The following is a 24485-nucleotide window of genomic DNA, read 5'->3' as shown; positions in this document are numbered from 1 at the left end:
GTCTTTTGAAGCATAGGATTTCAGTGGCTGGTGTGCAAAGTAGGGCCACATAGAACAGTCTGGCATGGGAAAGGCCTTGAGTCAAGATTAGTGTCATCAAACCTTATTCTGGGATGGCTTGTAGGTTGAGCCTGAGATCTAGAGTTATACTGGGGACTCAATGCAGCATACCTGCTCAAAGGCAATCAACATAGAAACCTTCCTGGTACTGGATTTTACTGACATTGACTTGGTTTGGGCTTCAAAGACAAAATCTAGGGCTTCATTCTCTCTTCCTCTTTTAAATAAAGGGTATCTGTGTTCTTATTGTGCCATTTGGTGGAAAGGGTGACATAAAACTGTCCTTCTTATCCTATCGAAGACAAGTTTTCATATTCTTATACTGTACCCAGATGTAATGTTCTCTCACTTAATTTCTTTGTGAAGTATATTGGGCAAAACTGTGTTTATTTAGTGGTCTTGCATCTTTTGGGTTTACATGTTTCTTGTTGACTTATATTGATTCCTGATGCCTGCACACTGGAAAAAGTAGCATCTTATTCTAGTCTGCAGACTGAATTTGTTTGTTAGGGAGAAAGTCCTTCCTCATTCAGTCCATTCATAGATTCTGAACAGGTAAAGTACCATGGTCCCAATATACTAACATTTTGGTGGGTGGATAATTGTTAAAATTCATGTTGCTGCAAGGTGATCAATGTTGGAAAATAGTATTTAGTCATCTTGTTCCAAAATGTTTAACTTCTTGATCTAAATATTTGTTATACCGAAATTCACTCTGTGTAATTTTTTGTCCTGCTCTGTAAAGTTTTAAAGTTACACACTTTAAAATATTTAATAAGGGAAACTTCACTAGACTTTTTTGGAAACAACTTTATTAACTTGAGACACTACATTTTTTATGCAAAATGACAGAAAAAAGTACATTGCTCAGATTTCCATTAACAGCCACTCTGTAATTAGCTTTGGAATAATGCTGAAATGCTGAAAGTTAAATACTTATTAGTTCTAATAAAGTACTTATTTTGAACTAATAATCACATTATTTCTTCCTTTCAGATGCTTTCATTTTATTCACTTAAAATTGCTTTTCTGGCTATAAAATATAACATAGCATTGAATAAAATAAATAATGCTTCTGTATTTGCCAGCTTTTGTTACTACAATGAGAACCTGATACAATATACTACTGAAGAAAAAAAAAAGCATTAAGCTCATAGTCTTGGTGATTCAAGGACATGACATTGATTCAATCCTTGGCTGTATCACATCATGGAGTATAGCAATGTCAGGAGACTGTACAGAAGCAAGAAATTTATTACCTCTCAAATCAGGAGCAGAGAGAGATGGACAGAACTGAAATCAGGCTTTTATAATCATCTCATGTTGAGAACTAACAAGAACTCCCAGGAAAACTATCTCAAGAGCATGACCTTGGTGATCCAAAGGGTCCCCACTAGGTCCCACCTCTTAAATGTTTCATCCCTCCCAATATCATCATCCTGAGATGATGCATGCAAATATAATGGTCTCTTCAGAGACACTCAAACCACACACAAATCCTTGCAGAAGTCATTCTTGTTTTATTCTAGATTTCAGAGGACTTTAAAGTAAGATGTTTTCTGTTTTTGTAACTTGAGTTCCTTAAACACTAATTAATGTTAAAATTTACTAAATGATTTTCTCACGATTATTGAAATGATTTTTTTTTCTTTTAGTCCATTGCTGGTGGTGAACTGCATAAATACTTTTTTTTAAATGTTAACCAATTTGCTTCCTTGGAATCAACCTAAGTCACATTTTTTTTTACTATTTTAAATATTTTTATAGTTATATGTTGTTATTATTTTGTTGAGATTTCATGATTCTATACTCATGAATGATAGCCTATAATTAACCTTCCTTATGCCAGTATTTATTTTCAAGTTTAATTTGGTTTTAAGAAAATAAATTGAAGAGTATTTCATTTTTGTATTTATTGTAGGAGCTTCCATATGTTTTAAATTGAACTTATTTCAAGATAATTATAACATCACATGAAGTTATCAAAAATAACAGAGCGAGATTTCATACACCCTTTACCCAGTTTACCAAAATGGTGGCATCTTTTAGAACTATATAATATCACAATCAGAATAATGATATTGATATGATAATCACAAAACAATGGCATCAATAAAACAACACAATTTGTTATCTTTATGCCTACAAAACATCCCTCCTGCCTCCTTCCACATTTCTGGGTACTACTAATCTATTCTCTATTTCTATAATATCATCTTTTTACAAACATTATGCAATGAAATCATAATGTGTGTAGTTGGCTTTTATTCAATTAGTACTATCCTCTGGAGATTAATTTGGATTGCTGCATCTATCAGGAGTTAAAAAACTATTTTTATTGCTGCATAGTGTTCTGTAGTACTGATAGTTGATAGTTTAACGATTCACACAATGAAGAAGATTTGGGTATTTTCTGACTTTGGAATCTTATGAATAGGATAATATGAACTTTCATGTAGAGAACTTTGTGAGAATGTAATATTTTCCTTTCTCTGGGGCTAAATGCCTAACAGTGTGATTTATGAGTAGTGTAGTTGCTGGTTCAATTTTACTTACTTTGTTTTTGTTTTTCATTGAGGCAAAATTCACATGACATAAAAATAATCATACTAAAATGTAAGATGTAAAATTTAGTGGCATTAGTCAATTCACAATATTGTACAGTCATTATCTTTCTTTAGTTCCAACACATTTTATCAATAAGAAAGGAGACCTCATGCTCATGTTCAATCACTACACAACTCTCTTGACTTCCAGTCATAAAAACTATAAATCAAGTCTATCTCTTCATGTTTAATATTTTTGTAATTCAAAAAAGTGGAATCACACAATATTTAATCTTTCATATCTTTTGTTCATTACCAAATTTTGAATTTCCTCAATACTGTAACATGTTTTAGGACATGTTGCAGTATTATGGAAATTCTTATGGCTGAATAATCTTCCATTTTATGGTTATAGCATATTTTGTTTATATATTCATTTGATAACAGACACTTGGTTTACTTTCATCTTTCAGTAATTGTCATTAGAACTGCTATGCCATTTTTGCACCAGTATATGTTTGAATACCTGCTTTAAATTCTTGTGGGTTGTAATGGTTAATTTGAATTATCAAATTGATTGGATTAAGAGATATCAATGTTTAAGAGGCTTCTGGGTGTGTCAAGGAGGGTGTGTCTAGGAATGGGTGGCATGTGGGATAGCCAACTTAATTGGAGACCCTCCATAAGCATTGGTAGAACCATCAAATATGATGATGATTTGGATGGAATAAAAGTTAGAAGAACAGGAAGCATCAGGAAATGCAAGCTCCATCTTCCTGAAGAGGTTCTTGATTGCTGCTGAGGTCATCTGAAGGTACAGGACTCTAGCTTCTTCACTCTTCCAAAGCAGATTCTGCCAGTGATTCTTCAGGGAGTTTCCAGAAGCCTTTGGTCTCGGACTAGGGTAGAAACATTGATCCCTCTTGTTCTGAGTCTTCAGCTTCTTGGACTTCACAGTTACTTGTTCTTCCAGCTCTCTAGCCTGCAGATGGCCACTGTGGGCTATTCAGCTTCTGGTCATCTAAGTCAACCTAATAAATCCCCCTTTTATAATTATACTTCCTGTTGGTTCTGCTCTTCTACAGAACTCTAATACATGGGTATATATATTAGAGTGGAATACTGCGTCAAATGCAAGTTATCTGCTTAAATTGTGAGAAGGTTCTTCACATCTTTTTTCTGTCTTTTGCCCTGACATTGATGTTTTTAGTCATTCAGATAGATTTATGATGTTGTATTGGTATTTTAATTTTCAAATTCCTAAGAGCGAAAATAGTCCTCTATATTTTAATTATTTTATTTTATATTGCTATGTGTTTATTTACTTTGGATAAGTGCTTTTCCAAAATTTTGCCCATTTTATGTATGTGACTACATATGTATCTATGTTTACATGTATGCATGTATGTATGCTACTGTTGAAAAATAAGAGTTTTTTATGTAGGTCTAGATACTAGTCTTTCATAATATGCTCTCCATTCTCTTTATTTCATTCTTTTTAAATGAAATGATTTTAGTTTTTTAAAGTATGATTTATCATTTTTCTATTTCGTGTACTGCTGATGTTAAGACAAGAATTTTTATTCCAGTTCTAGATTCTGAATTTTTTCATTTTTTATATTGCAGTTTGACCTTTAAATGTTTGGTCCAGTTTGAGATTTTGTAAGGTGTCATGTTTACTTTAATATTCTTTTTTCTTTTAACTTAAGAATGTACAATTCTGATAACACCATTGGTGTTAAACAAATTCCATTTATGTCCCTTTACCCTTCCTGTTTTTAAATCCTAAGCTTCTCAAATATCAGATGAACTTTTTTTTAATTCCCACTTATGATTTAGAATACTCACAATGATAATAATAATCAATTTATATAAATAAATAGATCGATGTTCACATTTGCTTTATATAGTAGCACAACTTTTTGATCCATCAGGATCATTTCTTTTATCAGTTTCCTTCTATTTAAAAAAATTTCTTTGCCATTCAGTAAAGGTGATTCTGCTAGTGACAAACTCTTTTAGGACTCCTTATTTTTGAGAATATTTTTCAAAGCATAATTTCACCAGAAGTATAATTTGTAGTTGGCATTTTTTACTTTAATATTTGAAAACTGTTGTGCCACTTTCTCTTGGCCTCCATGATTTTTTAATGAAAAATCTGCTGTTACTCAAATTGGCATCCCCCATGGGGTAATGAATACTTTCAAGTTTTGCTTTTTTGAAGTTTATGTAGAATGTTTCTTGGTATACAGGTCTTTGTATTAATTCTCTCTCGGATTCAGTTTCTTGAATCTGGGTTTGATGGAAACTAGTGAGCTTATGATTTTCACCAAATTTTAGAAGTTTTTAACCTTATCTCTTTGAATAAGCTTGAGCTTTACTCTCTCTAGCCTCTCATCATGGGAATGATGATATGAATGTTAGGTGTTAATTATTGTACTAGCGGTTTCAGAGACTTTTTCTATCTCCTATTCAGATTATATAAATTTGTTCATTTTTTCCTTGATTTTACTGATTTTTACATCTGCCGATATCCACTCAGTACAAATCCATTCAGTAAAGTTTATTTTGTTTTGTTTGGCTCTTATGTTGCTCACATATATGATTTCCATTTGGTTCTTTTTTTTCTAACTTTTTTCTTTGGTGGTTTTTTTTTTTTCTATTTTTCCATTTGTAGTTACTTGTATAATTACTGTCATGATTATTTTAGAATCCTTATCAGATATTGCCAAACTGTTATTCATGTTAGTTGGTGAAAGTTCACTGTATTTTCTCATTTAAGTTGTGGTTTTATTCATTTATTTACTTGTATTTTGGCATCACAGATAATTTTCTATTAAATTCTGGTCTTCTTGACTTAAATAATGATGATTTGAGCCCCAATTGTCTCTTCTTGTATCACTTGCAGAAGCAGAGGATCTTACTAGCCTAGGCTCTGTTCTGATGCCATTTAGATAGGGGTGCCTCCAGCAGAAAGGATTGAACACTGATTCTGGGCTGATAATGTGTGTGATGTGAATTCCCTTGGTATTGCCTCAACTATAAGATGATTCTGGATGGAAAAGAGGAATCTCATACCCAGTGAGAGGAAGAACACTTTCTTAGCATCATGCTGCTATGATGGAATGACCTTGCTGGTGGACCTAAAGCCACTGCGTATCTCTGCATATATGACAGAAATCTCAGGCCCGATTGGGAGAGGTTTTCTTCTGGATATTTGTAGCTAATGAGATTTCTGATGAAACATTTTTCCTCTCCTTCCATGTTCATTTGGTGGTATTGGCAGATCTCATTTTCTAATATAGACAGATATGAACCTACCTGCATCAAGTCATATTGTTATAACTGGGATTAAGGGACATGAATTCTGGTTTTCTGAGTTCGGTTGGGTAGAGTATAGGCATAAGGGGCCAATGAGATGTTCTGTAAATGTATCAAAATACTGTTATTATAGGAGTTCTGGTCAGTTTAACTTTATTTTTTATTGTTTTAGACTTCCTTTTCTCTAACTCTCTTCTTCCTTCCATCATATAGATGAACTACATAGTTGTACTTGGGAAGAATGAGAAGTATTTGAGGAAATTTTATGGGCCATTTGGATTTCAAGTTTCTTCATGGTACATTAATAATAATAAAGTCAGTGATTTTTGTTGGTATAGTGATACTGAGATCACCATTTCTTCTTTAGTGTCTGTTTGTTAAATTTCTTAACATTGGCATATAATGATATTTTATGACCTATTGAAAGAATAATAATCCTTACTAATGTTTCTTTTCTTTGTTGTTATATCATCTTCTTTTATTTAACCCATCTCAGCAGCAGTTTATCTGTCAATTTTGTTATGTTGTGTATAAATAAATACATAAATTTAAACACAAAAAAATCAAACATTTTATCTATTTTATAGTAGACTTAATTCTTCTCATATTTACTATGGACTTTGTTATATTTTTAAATTTTAATTTCCTGCTCTATTAGTTCTTACATATCCATGTATAGATTAACTCTGAAGATTATTTCACAGATTTTTCAGTTCTTTTTAAAGGATTTTTTAAAGACATTTTCTTTTCCTATGAACAATTCAATATATATAATTATTTTAGTAAAAATATTAATGAAATTTAAATATTTTCTCATCTAGGTTTTAGTTTCTTTTTTGATCCATAAGATTTTAAAGGTATATTTCATTATTTTTAAATATGTGGACTATTTATATGTATTTATCTTTGGATTTTTAATTTAACTTGATAGTTTACTAGAGTAACCAGCACCAATGTGTGAAAGCTGATTGTGTGCTTTTCTATTCATATGTGAGTTCAAATGTATTGGATGTTGAGCTTGAAATCAGCCTTCACACACATATTTATACAACTCAAATTACTGAATACTAAAAATTAGAACTATTTTTTTGTACAAAGCATTATTTGTTAAAATTATCAGCACTCCACTGATTTGGTTGCACTTATAGTTAATAAACATATTTTGTAAAACTTTCAAAATTGATTGATGGTCCAGACTGTGATTAATTTGTACTAATATGTCATACATAGGTGCTTGAAAGAATATGTTTTCTTCACATTATGACTCATATATTGAAATGGTTATCCTCAACATTTTTCTCCTTTTCTATAGAACTGACAAATGCTGTATATCCAAACTTTTCTATGTTATATTTTTCTCTTCTTACTGTCAATATTTTCCTTTAACATTCCTATAAATTAGCAGGCTTCATTTTATTAATTTTTGTTTTAAATCATTTATATGTATTATATTATTAAATGTGGTATATTTATATATCCTGGGGAATTCAAACATTAATTTATGAAGTGATTATTTCTACCAATAATTTGTTTGATAAAGAAATCTATCATTGGAGTTAATATAATACATAATTTTCTTTTGATTTGTATTTGTATAACATATATTTATCCTGATACTTATAGTTTTTATAGTTTTTGTCCTTAGGTAATACTGTTTTGGAAAAGGACTGATGATCTCTATCTTCTAATTGACAAAATTACCCAATTTTTATGCAATATAAGAAATTATAGCCTTAAGTTGAAATCTACCATTTTCCAAGAGTTTTAGTTATTTTCTTCCTGTTTCGAATTTCTTTTTTCCTATGATTTATTATCTTCTTAGCATTTATTTTAAAAATTATTTATTTTGCTCAATTCATTATCTTGCTAGTTACATACACATTTACTTTTAATTTAGCATGTATATATTTGACTTAGAACTATATAATGTAAATTGGTACTTCTGCTATCTACTCAAGTAAAAAAAAACTAAGAATGCTTAAACCCATTTAAACCTAATACATTAGCTTACATGTCACTGCCCTCACATTTATTTATATGCTACAGAAGTTTTGAAATTAAACTTTGTGAAGAATTTAAAATTTATTATTATATATATTATTATATTTTATGCATGTATAATTTTTTTGTGTTTAAATTTATGTATTTATTATGACATATTAGTACAACAACAAATCCCACCACTATGCACATCTATGATGTACAAATACAAAACATGGAAAAAATAAATATTTTTGAAAGAATTTAAATGATGAATGTCATTATTTTTTAATTCAGTCAACAATAATTAAGACAATTGAAATTATTTGACATTTTATTATAGAATTTTGATACTTTCTCCTGGTATCTTTATCATATTTGAAAGACATTTTTTAATTATTTTATTTAGTAGATTTCATTAATTACAGATTCTCAGTTTTAATTTGTTAAGGTATCTCTATTTTGGTTCATTTTACTGCATAATTTCAGGTTGTCAGTTAAGGTGATCAATTATTTTTCTGCATTTTGATTTCTGTTTTGCCCTGGTATTTCTTTTTTTCCTTTGAAGAGTTTCCTAGTTTTCTAAGTGTTGACTTTGTGAAGGTTGTCTGTCTTTCCTGCTTTTGAGATGTTTACCTAGAATTCAAATAGGATATGACTAGAAGTAGATTACTCGCTTAATGTATTGTATTTCAATTTATTGGGTTGATCAACTTGTGGTCCAAAGTCTCTTTTGTTATAGAAGATATTCATCCTTTATTCAAATACTTCTGAGATCCACAACTTTTCCCCTTTTGCCTGTGTATTAAACCTTTCCATTATAACTAGTATGAATCTCTGTCCAGTGTATTTCCATCTATTTTTCTTTTGTTTCTGGTATATATTCCAGTTCACTAATTTTTTCTCCAGCACTACCTAATTTGATCTTGATATAGTCATTGAGGTTTTGAAAATCAGTTACATTTTTAAATTTCTTGAAACTCAATTTATTTAAAAAAAAAACATTTTAGTTAGTTGATAAAATTCACACTATTTCAGATTTTTTAGGATATAGTGAAATATTCTTTATTTGAAGTCTGTCTGGATTCTCTGTGGATCAGTTTCATCTGTAAACAATGGGTTTTGTTTTATTTTATATGAATTTTTTAAGAGTTTATTTTTTTTCTTCTACATCTGTTTGTTATGGTTTACTGGACATGCTATTTTTAAAATTGTCTGATAGCTAATTTGTATACTAATAAAGTTATCTTTCTCCAGAAAGAATTTATCTTCTGCCATTTGTCCTCAAGGAGAAGTAAATCAAATATTAGCTCAACCAGAATTCAGGAAGTAAAATAATTGAAATTATTCTTCAGCTGATCATAAGTATGTCAAATGTAATGTCCAATGTGATTTTTGAGTCATTCTTCAGTGTTGTATTTGAAGTAGTAAATCATGAGATGAGTTTAATTTTAATTTTAATCTTCTGGGACAAATAATAGACTTATTTTAAAACAATGGATTCCCCAAGACCAGTGTTCTTTATCTGTGATAGAGAACTATTTCTTGCACAGCATTCAATTTTTCCTTCATGTCACATCTTATGACTGGGATGATATGAAGAACAGAAGCAAACATGACACATGAAATTCATAATTTTTGCTATGCCATAGTAATTTTTCTCTTTTTCCTTTTTGTTTCTGACCTTGATATATGATGTCTTATATACATGGAAGAGTAACAGAGTAACTTTTTAGGTATTCAGGAGAAAAAATTAAGCTCAAAATATGAGACACTATTATACAATGCCAGGGGTAAAAGCAAAGTCATCCTTACCACTAAGATAATTTTTTAAAAGTTCTAACCCAAAGAGCTAGTGTTTAATAAAACTCAACAAGATTCCAAATTATGTTGTTGTTGTTGTTTTAGCTTTTGCTGTGCAAAATAAATCATTTATCCATTTCTTTGAGTTTTATACTTTGCCATTAACACTTTTCTTAAGAGTCCTTCATCAGTCTCTCCTCATTTATATTTAGCCAATGTTCTCATATTTCTTCATGATTAATTCCAAAGATGTATTTTATGTTTTGGGCTAAATTCTTGAAATTTCTTCCAATACTCAGAATGGAAATACTGTTTTCTGCACTCAATAAAGAAACTTATATGGAGTTGTTTACAAAAAGCATGAAGGATTTTTCAGTGATAGAATTATTTAATATATTAATTGGTTTTTTGTTTACACAACTGCACCAAAACAGAATGTTATTGAAAATATGAATTTTACTGTATATAATACTTTTAAATAGAGCAAAAAATTATTTTCTGGAAAGATGAGCCCATGGAATTTTTTCCTCTAGAGAATATAAACATAGATTTTATTCACATTATCTTCATTCAAACATAATTCATGACATACGTTCAAAGAACATTTATTATAGCATGTATCACCCTGGATGACTGATTATTCAATTCTATCTAATGAAGTTACCTTAGCCTCCTGCATCTAATATGCATTGTCAAATCTATTAAATTAAGTAGAATTAACTAAATTGAAACTTTAGCTTATAATTCATATTAACCAAAAATAAAATTTCCTATATGGAAATGATGAGTGACTTTCATATTAGATGTCACAGATATGTAATATTGCTATTATTAAAGAGCAGTATACTTAGTACATAACTGTTATAGACAGCTACCTAATTACTTTGGAGAGATTCTTAAAACACTGTTTTGTTGTTGTTGTTGTTGTTGTTGTTATTTTGTTTTTGCTTTCATACCTTATAATTAATATTCAAATACATATGCTATAGTAAATATCATGCACTGATTTATATTAATTTTATGAATACTATGAGTAACATGTGATATGTTCCCATTATGAACTAGAAATTGTTCTTAAAAAATTTCAAAGTATTGCTCAACTTCTTAAAATATTTAAAATATGCTGGGTGCAATGGTACATGCCTATAGTCCTTGTGACTTGGGAGGCTGTGACAGGAGGATTTCAAGTTTGAAGCCAGTCTGAGCAACAATTTTAAAAAGAACTGGGGATGCAGTTCAATGGCAAAGCATTCTGGGTTCAATCTCCTGTTGTCACCCCACAAAAAATGTTTAAAACACTATTATGGTTAGATATGGCTTCCCCCAAAAGCTCACATGTGAGACAATGCAAGAAGGTTTGGAGGAATAATGATTGGGTCATAGCCTTAATCTAATCAATGAATTAGTCCCTGATGAAATGAGATTAACTGAGTGGTAAATGGAAGCAGTTGAAGTATGGCTGAAGGAAGTTGTTCATTTGGGGCCGTGGCTATGAGGTATATATTTTGCATCTGGAGAGTGGAGTCTCTCTCTCTCTGCTTCTTCATCATCATGTGAGCTGCTTTCCTCCACAACATTCTTCCCCTCCATGATGTTTTGTTTCACAGGGAAACCTGAGGAACAGAGCCAACTGTCTATGGATTGAGACCTCTGAAACCATGAGCACACAAATAAACTTTTCCTCCTCCACAGTTGTTCCAGTCAAGTCTTTTAGATATAGCAGTGAAAAAACTTAATAAAATAAATGCTATAATAACTATTAAGGATATAAAAATATATGCACAACTCAAGGAGTTCTAAATGTGAAGAATGCTATTAATCATGGTACATATTTGGTATCATTAGAATACAGAGGGATGGCTATGAAATGATAAGTCATGATATGAAACAGATGAATCTGTTTTTTCATGTCTTGTATGTAGGGGCATTATGAAAGACTTGGAATCATTAAGAATAAATAAAATGTCAAAAATTGAAAGCATGGAATTCATAATAAATTGATGTAATGTTGTAGTGCAAAAAAAATCTCTGTGGAGAAGAAAATAGAAGAAACGGATGCTTAGATAATTTTGTGCTTTCTAGATTGACAAATATATAAATTTTGTAGAAGAAAAAACTAGGAAATTATACTAGAAAGATGGATATTTTTTTCTTTTTTAAAAATGATGGTGCTTTATAATTATTAAAGATAATGGGATTCATTTTGATTTGTTCATATATGTGCATAACATAATCTGGGTTATTTTACTCTCCTTTCTATCCCTACCTTCCTTCCTCCAATTTCCACCCATTCTTTTGCTGGTGTTCCTTCTATTATCATGAGAATCCATTTATTTCCTCTTTTTCTCTCTAGCTTCCACATATTAGAGAAAAATGAGTCTCAAGTCTCTGAGTTTGGCTTAGTTAGCCTAACACAATGTTCGTCATTTTTTCCATGCATTTACTGGAAAATGATATAATTTTGTTGTCCTTTTTGACTGCATAAAACTCCATTATGTACATAGAACACATTTACTTTATCCATACATCTGTTCATAGACATCTAGGCTGATGCCATAACTTGGCTGTTGCAAATTGTGCTTTTTGAAATAATAGATATGTATTTATCACTAGACTATGCTGACTTTAGTTCTTTTAAATAAATACTGAGGAGTGTTAGAGTTCCATTATATTATGATTCCATTCAGTCTTTTGAGAAAACTCCATACTGATTTCCACACTGGATGTATTAATTTACAGTCTAACCAACAATGTAAAAGTATTCCCTTTTTCTTTATCCTCACCAGCATTTATTATTTGTATTCTTGACGATTGCCCTTCTAAATGCACTGAAATGCATTTCTCTGATCAGTAAAGGTGTTGAATATTTTGTACTGTATTTGTTATACTCGTTTGAGAAATTTATGTTTAGTTCATTTGTCCTTTTATTTAATGGGCTATTTACTTTTATATGTTATGGTTTTTAAGTTTTTCTATATTCTAGGTATTAATCCTTTGTCAAAGAGCGTCTGGCAAGTCCCATTCTGTATGCTTTTTCACTCTCTTCCTTTCTTTGCCTAGGCATAAGCTTTTTAATTTGGTGCCATCCCATTTATTAATTTTTGTCTATATTTCCTGATCTTTAGGAGCCTTTTTGACAAAGTCTATGCCTGAGCTTTATATTGGAGTATTGACTCTATTTTTCTTCTAGCAATTGTAAAATTCCAGATATAATTGCTAGATCTTTGATCCACTCTAAATTGACTTTTGTGCTGATATGAGATAGTGATCTAATTTCATTATTCTACACATGAATATTCAGTTTTCCATATATCATTTGTTAAAAAGCTGTCTTTTCTACAATTTATGTTTTTGACATCCTGATACAATTATATATAATTCATTGATATTGAATGAGCTATTCTCACAGGCAGTTCTTCCTAAGTTACTCAGCCAGGCCTTGAACTTCATACATTAATATCACATCAGCAACTAAATATGCACTTTTGATGAATAGTGACACAGTTATGTTGGTGTGTTGAGATTATGCATATAGTAGACTGAATCTGGTTCAAAAAAGTCCAGTTTCAAAATAAAGTGAATAGTTAGAAAGTTTAGATTGTTTGAATGAGATGCAAAATTAATAATTTGGCATTAATCTTGGAAAAGTATAGGTGAATAAAAGAAGCAGCAACATCATTTCATGTGTAGTCTACTGTTATCAACCTTAGAATCTTGTGAAGAATGCAAAAATAATATTTTTCAAATAGTGAATGAGGATTCATCTTGTAAATAATGATCAAATGAAAAAAGTGTTCTAAATAGTATAGATCCTTGGGATTTCTTGCTTTTGCATTGCATTCTATCTATAGAAATAATATGTAAAAATTTAAAACTCTCAAGTAAATGTGACAGATAATTAAATCTCACATAGTAGTACCTAATGTTTATATATTTGTCAATACTAGAGGTATACTCTTTTTATATATAGCTGTGCTTTATTTCATTAGCACAGATGGATTTTGAGGCAAGAACTATTGATATTGATATTTTAATGGTGAAGAAATTTAGATTTAGATAAGATAAATGAGTTTTAAAGTAAATCACAGATGCTAAGTAGGAGAATTTATTAGGCATTCTATAAAAGATATTGTAATATAAGTGGAAATTGACAGAGTATTTTTTGAATTTCAGATGTAGTTCAACATTTTTCTATTACTTGTGTAATATTAGAAATAGTATGGATAGAAACAAATATTTAGGTGAATATGGTGGACCAAACCCAGTTAAAATATCTCCCTTTATTCCACACATATATGTAATAGAAAATCATAAGAATATATAATATATAATACACTCATACATGATATTAGAATTATAAAGCACTTCTTAAGCTGGAAAGAAAACAGGAAGGGAGTTATTATGGTATAGATAGTAGGTGTCCTCCATGAAATCTCATGTGTCAGACAACATAAGAACATTTCACAGTGAAATGATTGGGTTATGTGAGCCTTAACTCAATCAGTGGATTAATCCCTTGATGTGATTAACTGAGAGGTAACTGAAGGCAGGTAAGGTGTGGCTGGAGGAAGTGGGCATTGGTGGACATGCCTCTATGGTATACATTTTGTATCTAATGAGTGGAGTCTCTCTGCTTCTTAATTATCATCATTAATATAAGCTGCTTCCCTCACACTCTTCCACCATGATGTTCTGCCTCATCTCCAGCTCAAATAAATGGACCTGGATTTCTATGGACTAAGACCTTTGAAACCATGAGCCCCTAAATAAAATTTTCTTCCATAAAAATTTTTCTTGTTTCGTGTTTTATTTGCAACAACAAAAAAGCTGACTAAAACAGGAATAAACAACTAAGATCATGTGGGAACCAAAATAGCAAGGTTTGTGTACATGGGACTTGTGATTAGGGTTTGATACAAGCCACATGTAGGCCTCAGAATTACATTTCTTATTATAATTTCCTACACAAAGAAACATCACATAGTCAAATAAATCAAACTAAATTACAAACTGGACCAAGGCAAGAAAATACTGTTTCAGCAGAGAAACAAGAAAGTATAAAAATTAAATTTCTCTGAAAAATAAAAACAGCTATTGTTAGATACTTGAGAATATGTCTACTTAGAGTCTCTGATAAAGATAGCATGAGAAACTTTTGAGAAACAAAATTTAGAAATACCTGGAAATTATTCAAAAATTTGAAAATGACATTACTCTGATGTAAGTGATTCATAAAACAGCAGTATTATTTGAAACATACAAACAGACAAAAAAACTCACATTTATGACAAAAATACTTCTAATATCAAAGATAATTTTAAGTCTTAAAATCTATCAAAGAGGAAAAAGTGCAGCAATAAAATATAAAGATTGATTAAGAGAGGAGATCTTACAAGCAAGATGTAATACCATCTTCTCAGCAAACCTAGAATTCTTTAACTAGCCAAACTATAATGTAATTAAAATGGTAGATTTTCAGATATGGGAAGATCCAGGAAATGCACAAGCTACATATATTAGCTAAAAGTTATTTATTTTGTGGCACACCCTGATGATTTTGTTGGTGTCCTAGCCCTTTGCTTTACCCTGCTTCATTTTTTCCTTTGTTAAAAACATTGACATTCCATAATAGGAAATAAAATTACCAAATACATACATTTTTATTCCTTGCCCAAAAATGTAACCAGTTTTGTACAATGAACCTGAGGGAAAAATGGTTCACCTTCAGTTAAATAGAACAGGCTGGAGGAACCTTTTCCCTGAAGATATTGATGTCGTCTTGTGAGTGTGAAGGAAAACATTTCTGAAATATGAGGGTGGCAGATGGGAAAGACAAAATCTGCTCTGACTCCATATTTCTAAACATGTAGTAAGTGTGTTTATTTATTTCAGTCATTTTTTGATTTGTTATTCTATTTCTTTCAAGTAAAAGCATAATAATAATGTGCAGTTTTTCAGCAAATATTTATCATATCAAACATTAGGTTGAGTGTGTACCCAGTGGAAACATTACTTACTCACCTGGAGTTTGCTTTTCTAATAATAAAGACAAATAGATTTATATAAATGTATGTATATATAACCAAATAATTATTGGATAGGTTCAAATATCTTTGAATAAACAACACAAATACTGGATAGTCTTGAATAGCTTTCATTAGCTCTCTTGTATTAATCCTCTACTATTTTATACTCTGCATAGTTTCCAAAGAATCTGATAAGTTTGGATTAAGATAGGAGGTTCTTCACTCTCCTGAGTTTGAGTTTGGGTTTGGCTAATAGAGATATAAAGAGGAGATCTAAGGTTGCTTTTAGTCATTATTCTACTGTCTCTTTTATTCCTAGGTAGCTAAGAGTTGGATGCATCTGTTAACTGCAGAACCTCCTTCTGCAGAGTCTTTTCTAGAATGTAACTCTTCATATAACTTCCTTATTTTTAGCCCTAGTATAATTGAGCTATTGTTTCTCCTTTGATATGTTATCCCTTATTGGTTTTCATGAAACATTTTTAAAAGGAATCATTCAAAGATTATTTATTTGTGCAAACCATATGCTGTGGTTTGTATAAGTGTCCATCAAAGGCCTGTGTGTCAAAGACTTGGTACCCATCTTGGCACTATTAGGAGGTAATGGAACCTATAAGAGGTGGTGTTCAGTGGGAGGTTGGCAGGTTACTAGGGGCATGCCCTGGCACGTAATAGTGGAACCCCTACCTCTTCCTCTTCCTCTGTTTTCCAAACTGGCTGTAAGTTCAGCAGGTTGGCTCCACCACAAGATACTCCATGGTATACTGTCTAGCCACAGGTCTAAAAACAATGGGTTTGTTTACTCGGGGACTGGAGCCTCCACAATTGAGTGGCAAAAGAAACCTTTTCCAAGTTCATCATCTCAGGTTATATGCTACAGTGTTACAAAGCTGACCAACCCACTATGTATAGATTTGTAAGTCAAAATAACATGGTATTTCAAAAATATTAATATCAACGGACAAACTGATACCTATTAGAGAAACAAATCAGAGTAAAAACTTCTATGAAAATTTCAGACTGGAAGTAGCAGTGAAGGAAAAAAAGTGAAATCAAAAGTAAATCATTAAACTTTATTGAAAAAATTATAAACTTGATATATATTATACATTTTATTGTCAGTAAAATATTTTAAATGCTTTAACTTACTAATATCTACAAAAGTATTTGACATCTAATATTGCTTTCTTTCCAATTATATAACTAAATTTAAAAAAAAAAACATATTTTAGCTAATTATACCTGTCAATATTATAGTTTTTGATTCATAAAATGCCTTTTTCATGAATTTACACTCATTAACAAAAATGACAAACTGGATCAGCAAGAGTGAAATTCTCCCAATAAGTCTCTCATTCTCATCTATCATGACACAGGATTTAGAATTTGTAACAAAGTTTTATTACTTTCATCCAATTCTTTAATTCAGACAATATGAATCAATTCAAACTGTTTCTTATAATGAACTTTGGAATTTTATTGTTTCATTAGTTGAGTAATGATATTGACTTTAATTTTTTCATGCTCCATTCAACTTACTTGTGACTTCTAACTTGTTTTTTAAATACAAAGTATTTGACCCCTTAAAATGGTTTCTATTGGTTATAATTAATTTTTGCTTGAATGGTCCTGAGTTTCAATCATATAGAAAGCAATATTTGTCAGAGAAAATATTTCAATTGTATATATTTGTTCTGTGTTTGAAACTATATACTAATCCTTACAGGAAAATTTCATAATATAATACAAGCATACAATATCTGAATTCAATCTGTGAAAATAAGTGATGAGGAAAAAATCCTACCTTTTCATTAAACATTTTTATTTATTGAATGATCATTAAAATATATTGCAATTTTCTTTTATCCCCAAAATCTGTCTTGCTTTATGTGGATGGAATTACTCTAAGTGTAGGCAAATATTCAGAGCTTTTCTAATTGTTTTTTCAGATAAGGTACACTAAAGCCAGCTTTTTAAATTGCAAATTGCTATTTAAATGTAACTTCTTACAATACAAATGCTATTTTATTATAGTGTAGGGCTTCAACTTGATGTGACTGCTGCCATCTTGAATTATAATGGTCATGATTTTCCCCAAGTGAGGCAGAACTCTTTTCCCTGCATTGTGTCCCAGAGTACTATAAGATAAACAAAACCTATAGAGTGTGTGTGTGCATGTGCATATGTGAGAGTATGTGTGTGTGTGTGTGGGAGGGAGTCCACTGTACTTTGATGCCATGAGCACCAGGAATGTAACTGATGTCTTTTATTTTAACTTAAGATAAATCTGGTACATTTTGGCTTGGATGAAGTCATTTTTGTTCTGACCATTATGTAATCCCTGTCCCTCTGAAACAAACCAGAGGAATTACCACCACCCTTGACCACACTTCAAAATGGAGATCCTCCTGTCAGTAGCATTCAGTTCAAACTTTTTCCGGTCTGCCTATTTCTTAAGTCTGTGTCACTTTACAAACATTGCTCATATGCTGAAACTAGGTTTATCTAAAACAATTTGTGAACCAGCCTGGAGACTGAAGAAATAAGTTAGGGGAAGGAATATTTAGTGGGGGAACTAAAAGATGAAAGACCAGCCAACTAACTCTATGTGGGGTGGGATGATTCATATGTTAGATGCTTTCAACCTGCTGTCTGAGTATAGGAAGGCCCTTATAATGCTTCTGGGTTTGGGGCAGCTGGGGTTTTGTTTTGTTTTGTTTTTGTTTGTTTGGTTTTGGTATGGGGATTGAACCCAGGAGTGCTTAACCACTGAGCACATCCCAGCCTTTTCATTTGTTATGTTTTGGGAGGCAGGTGGGTACCAGAGATGAACTCAGGGGCACTCAACCACTGAGCCACATCCCAAATTGTATTTTTTACTTTATTTAGAGACAGGGTCTCACTGAGTTGCTGAGCACCTCACCATTGCTAAGGCTGGCTTTAAATTGTCATATTCCTGTCTCAGCCTCTGGAACTGCTGGGATTACACGGCCCAGTTCATTTGTATTATGAAACATGGCCTCCCTAAATTGCTGAAGCTGGCTTTGAACTCATGATAGTCTTGCCTCAGCCTCCTAAACTGCTGGGATTACAGATGTGTGCCACTATTCCTGGCTGGAGCAGCTGTTGCCTTAATTATGCTTAACCCATTAGGTTAAGGTGAAAGAAAGGTAATATCTTGGACTGCAGTGGGGTGGCTTTTGCCACAGGCTGTTAGGTTAGTTAATCTTTCCCTGGTGCTATAAAAAATAAGGTAAAGAAATTAAATGAATTACAATGTGAAAGGTAAAAAAAAATTAAATGAATTACAATGTGAAAGAGATGTGCATCTCTCCATCTCTCTCTTAGCTTCTAAGCTGGCTGAAAAAGTGGAAGACCAGATGCCAAGCTAGAAACCCTAGCTTGCTTTTTTTGCACAGAGGGGAAAAGTAGTGGAATAGGAAACAGGTATGGACTATCATCTTGTGACCAGAATGGGATGCAAAATATCAGAATCTCTAGGAGGAGTAGAATAAGACCCTAAGATTGAAATGATACTGGGTGGGCATCCCCCAGCTCTAAACCTTGCTTTTCTGTTTAACCATTAACACAATATGATGGAAAGGCATATTTCCTGTGCAAATGGTGGAAGGCAGGTAAGTGAGTGGGAAATTACCATTCATGAAAGTATGACTGTTTGGAAATATATTGCTGAAGAATTGCTGGATACTGCAGAAAAAAATTTAAACAACTTCTATCTGAGAGTCTAATTGCTGGATGATGATATTTCTCTGGTAGGAAGTGAATCTGAGATAATGAGTGATTTAACCAATGCCTACATAACCCCTCCAGATCCCCTTCACTTACAGTTTGGATCATCTCGGCATGAAAAATGCATGGCCATATGAGGGACACTTTCCAAGACAGGTACCCCCATGGAAAAACATACAAGAAATCCAAAGAGCACAGAGTATTCTGTGGGAGTAGAGCAAGAATCTTGCCATTTATTCCCAGTTGTTTCAAAAACCTGGTAAAGCCATTTTTTTTAAAATTGTTTGTTTGTTTTGGGCCAGATTAAAGAACAAACTCTTACCAAATACCTCTTAAAAATGAGTCCTCTACTCTCTAGCAGCCTTATTTTAAAACAGAATGTTTATGATTTGGGCAAACATTGCTGAGTTGGGGGATACTGAACATGACTGGGACATGGAGTGCCTTGTCACACCCTGATAAGAGAAAGGGGCAGATGGGAGAAAAGAGAAATAAGGGGTCTGTTATAATAATGTGAAAACAGATTTGGCATGATTTGCTCCATGCCTTCACCACTAGGGAAAAGCTAAATAAACAAACTAATGCAATCTTTGTAGTCATCTGGAAGGATCTTAAGTCTGGAAAACAGTTCCAGCTTTTTCCAACTGCTCTTCTCAAAGACAAGGATGAGAAAAATCCCATGCTATTGTGTTACTGGTTAAAGGAAGTAGACTTGTCCCACACCCTACGATTAGGTATGGGCTTAATGCTGTCTCAGAGAGAGTCCCATGTGGAATTTACTACTTACTAGACTCCCCAAAACAAGGTGAAGGCCATCACTTTGGCAGATACTGGAAAGAAAGACACCAATTTATGGCCTGAGAAGCTACTGATGGAAATTTGGGTGAGTCCTTCAGAGTAAAGGTAATATTGTTGCACCTAGGGAAATCTTAGGTGCCCATTATCTCACAAGTGCAAGAAGAGTTGACTGAAAATGCGTGATGTATTTTATTATTTTATTAGATGGGTCTAACTGAGGAAACCCAAGTGTCTGCCACTGTAATACAGCTCATCACTGATGCCATCTGGTTTGAAGCAGGATATGATCAGAGCAATATACAGTAGAGTTATTGGTATAGGTAATAAACATTCATCAGCTATGGCCACTGATTGTTTGTAGTGACAAGTGGTTATGTTCCAAAGTCTTACAGCATGGATGATATGATGACAAGTAGAACTATTGTGTACATGGTGTGTGCTTCTTTGGGGAGTTCCAATGTAGCTATAAAGTTAGGAAAGGATACTTGAGCCAGAGAGACAGATGACAGTGTGTTTTGTACCTCTGCATGTTAAGAGCTTTGCCCCTGTAAATATGGAGGCTGATGCTTTGACTAAAGTACAGGACCTGGATAACACTGAGGAAATGGCACTGGCCTTGTGGGTACATAGGAACAGTAGACATGACAGTGCTGAAATAGGGAGGGCAGGATTGTCCCTAAAATATTGCAACTTGGTGGTGGCTTAGTCCCAATATTGTATGTGGTCAGTCCACATAACCTGTCATTTAACCCACATACAGGAATGGATACTCTGAGTTGTTCAGGCCCTGCAGGACCAGCAGATTGATTATATTGGGTCTTTTCCAGACAATAAAGCACACAAATATACTTTATTCTGTATACATATAGCTTCTGATCCTATACAAGCTTATATTAGCAAGAAAGCTAATCAAATTGCTGCTATCAAATCTTGAGAAGTTAAGTGTGATGTATGTGTATCTGTTCCACATCAAGAGTAAACAGGGCACCATTTTTCAGGACATGCTGACAGGATTGACATAAATACATAATGCATCATGGCAGTTTCATCTGCCACATAACCCCTGGGCAGCAGGATTTGTGCCGAGTAAAAATGCCTGGTTAAAGCGATAGAGGTAAGTCCTATTAGGCAGACTTATATTGGCTGGCTGTATTGAAGTCCTAAGTGTTGATGAACTTAAATATTCACATGGCTATTATGCCTGCCCCCTCTGAGTGCCTGGGGACCCTGGCTCCAGCCCTGTATACACGTATACGCTATAGATCCATACTATATTACTAGGGTTGTCACATGGACACAGAACATTGATACTTTGCAGATTTAAAGCATTAATTTGGAGGACCGCAGGGACTGAGAGGAGTTAATGAATGCTCATGAGGCTTGTCTCACCTAGATGGGCCAGCTATTTCTTATCACAGTGTGAAGAGTCTCTATCACTTCTATCTTGGTCCCCACTGATCCTATTGGGCCCTGCACCTGTAGTCACAGTTTATGCCCTGATCTGGCTTTCATCATGATAAAACATGTGCATTTATCCCTGATGTCACACATCTCATATCACATGTAAAATCCAAACTGATGCTCTCTGATCCTCTACCATCCTTGTGAGAGATGCTAAGTTGCTGACTTGGGTCCAGGTGGAAAAAGATTGCTATAATTATTTGCATAATTATTTTCTGACTCAGTTCATGCATGCATCTCTTCTATTGCTGTGGACTCCGCTTCCAAGCCAGATAAATTGCCAAACAGCATGACACTTATACAATGCTAAAACCCTTTGCAGGCTCAGGGCACATTGTGGAAGAGAAACACAAAAGATTGTAGTACTGATTATTAGTAATAATGACCATGGCTACCCCTAAGTAACCCTGGTATGCTTCCCCACATTATTGCCCAGCATGCTATAAATAAACAGTCTTTCAAGTAGTATGCTGAGCTTTACAGTTGCATACTGGATATCAGCAGCACCAGGAATGAGCCTGACAATTTTGATATTAGCTTAAGATAAACTATGTACATTTCTGCTTGGACAAAATCAGTTTTATAATGACCATTATAAAATGTCCCCTCCTTCAAGGATCTACTGCTTTTGCTGCCACCTTTAGTCATTCTACTCTATGTAAGCCCCTACTAGATTATACTGAATGCAATCCTGAATCTATCCAACTCAGTTTTCAGTCTCACAGGATCTTGTGGATATTTCTCCTAGTAGAATTTTTTTTTCTGGAACATACTAGTGACAAGAAAAAATACTTCATGTGTACTTAATTTAAGATAAATATTATAGGTCAATTTTTTTTGTATCTTGATATTAAACCAGGTCATTATCAATTTTCAACCTAACAGCAGCTACTTTATTAAGTTACTAAATTTTGTATTAAAATAGCATGGATTCCATGTAAACCACATTATTTCTTTTTTTTTAACACAATAACTTTTATTTTTATGTGGTGCTGAGGATTGAAACGAGTGCCTCACGCATTCTAGGCAAGCACTCTGCTGCCAGGCCACAATCCCAGCCCAAACCAGATTGTTTCAATGTGTTCGACTTGATTTAAAGAAACTCAATAGATTAATGTTTTCTAAAATCAATTACTTTTTTTTCTATTTACTTTTTTAAACTTCCTAATTTTATAAGAAGCTTAAACTGGTAAGTAGAAAATATTGATTTCTGTTCTTCTGCTATTTTGTGAGTTTTTCATTGGAAATTTTTAGTAATCACAACTTGAGTGTCATAGCACGCAGTATTATAATTTGATTTTATAGCCAATTAATCAACATAGGTTTTCTGAGACAGAAGTATGGGAATATGTAGAAAGGAAAAGTACAGATGAGAGTTTCTCAGTATGCCATTTTCCATGTTGAAGCATATTCTAATTATATCTCTACAATTTAGTATCACTGAAGTATATGCTAAAATGAAATACAGAGGTTACTCAACCTATTAAAGGACTTTAAAACATAATACACAATTGTTCAATGAATATACTTTATGTTCTAGGCAATGTTTTAACCATTGGCGAAAGGAGAGAACAAGGAAGAATTCTTGCCTTCAAGAAACTGACAATTCTGTGGAGAACTTGAACATGTGGCAGACATATGTCTTTACTGAAGGAGAATATAGGATGGGCTTCTCCTTAAAGCTTTGTGCCTGATATCTCTTCTTAGAGGGAAGATTGCCTCAATTCATACCCAGAGTCAGAATAAGATCTAACCAGGATATTTAGCAGAAAATTCTAATCAGGAGTAGGAGTGCTTTCAAATACTACAGATCAAAACTGGAGCTCTAGGTATCTGGGGTGTATGTCATAAGAGGAAAGAGCCATGAGGCAGGCTTCAGAGGTTATTAGTGGCCAGGTCAAGCTGGACAGTTAAATCACTTAGACTTGACAGGGGATGAGGAGGCAATGAATTTCTTACAGAAGCTGCACACATACTCAGGAATCTGCAATGCATTCTCCACTTTATGCATTAAAGGATGGGAAAATCAGGTATGAGGGAATCTTAGTAAAACAAGTTATGGTAGCCTTGACTTATGTAATGATGTGGAGGACAAATAATCCCAACAGCTACTTAGGTGAAGAGTAATACATATCAGACAAGAAAAGTGCTCTTTGGCCAAGAAGTGAGTGAATTATTTAATAAAACACCAGAAAGTTCTTCAAGAAAGATACTTTACTTTTAACATTTTGAATTAGGTGGTCTTATAAAAAAATGCAATATGTGCAGGGTCTCTGGACTAACTCCTAGGTTCTTAATCTACTTTGAGTTGAGTTTTGTGAATGGTGAGAGTTAGGGTTTTATTCTCATTTTGCTGCATAAAGATTTCCACTTCTCCCAGCACCATTTGTTAAAGAGGCTATCTTTTCTCCACTGTATGATTTGGCACTTTTGTCTAGTATGAGATAACTATTTTTATGTGTTTGTCTCTGTGTCTTCTATTCTATACCTTTGGTCAACATGTCCATTTTGGTGCTAATACCATGCTATTGTTGTTATTATAGCTTTTCAGTGTAGTTTAAGGGAGGCCCTGACCTCCTTAACAAGACTCCTAAAGCACAAGAAATAAAATCAAGAATTAATAAATGGGATGAAATCAAACTAAAAAGCTTCTTCTCAGCATAAGAAACAATCTGTAAGGTGAAGGGAGAGCCTACATTTTGGGAGTGAATTTTTGCCACACACACATCAGATAGAGCAC

Source organism: Marmota flaviventris, chromosome 8, assembly GCF_047511675.1.
Source record: "Marmota flaviventris isolate mMarFla1 chromosome 8, mMarFla1.hap1, whole genome shotgun sequence".
In the NCBI taxonomy this organism is placed as follows: Eukaryota; Metazoa; Chordata; class Mammalia; order Rodentia; family Sciuridae; genus Marmota; species Marmota flaviventris.
This window is presented reverse-complemented; position numbering follows the sequence as displayed.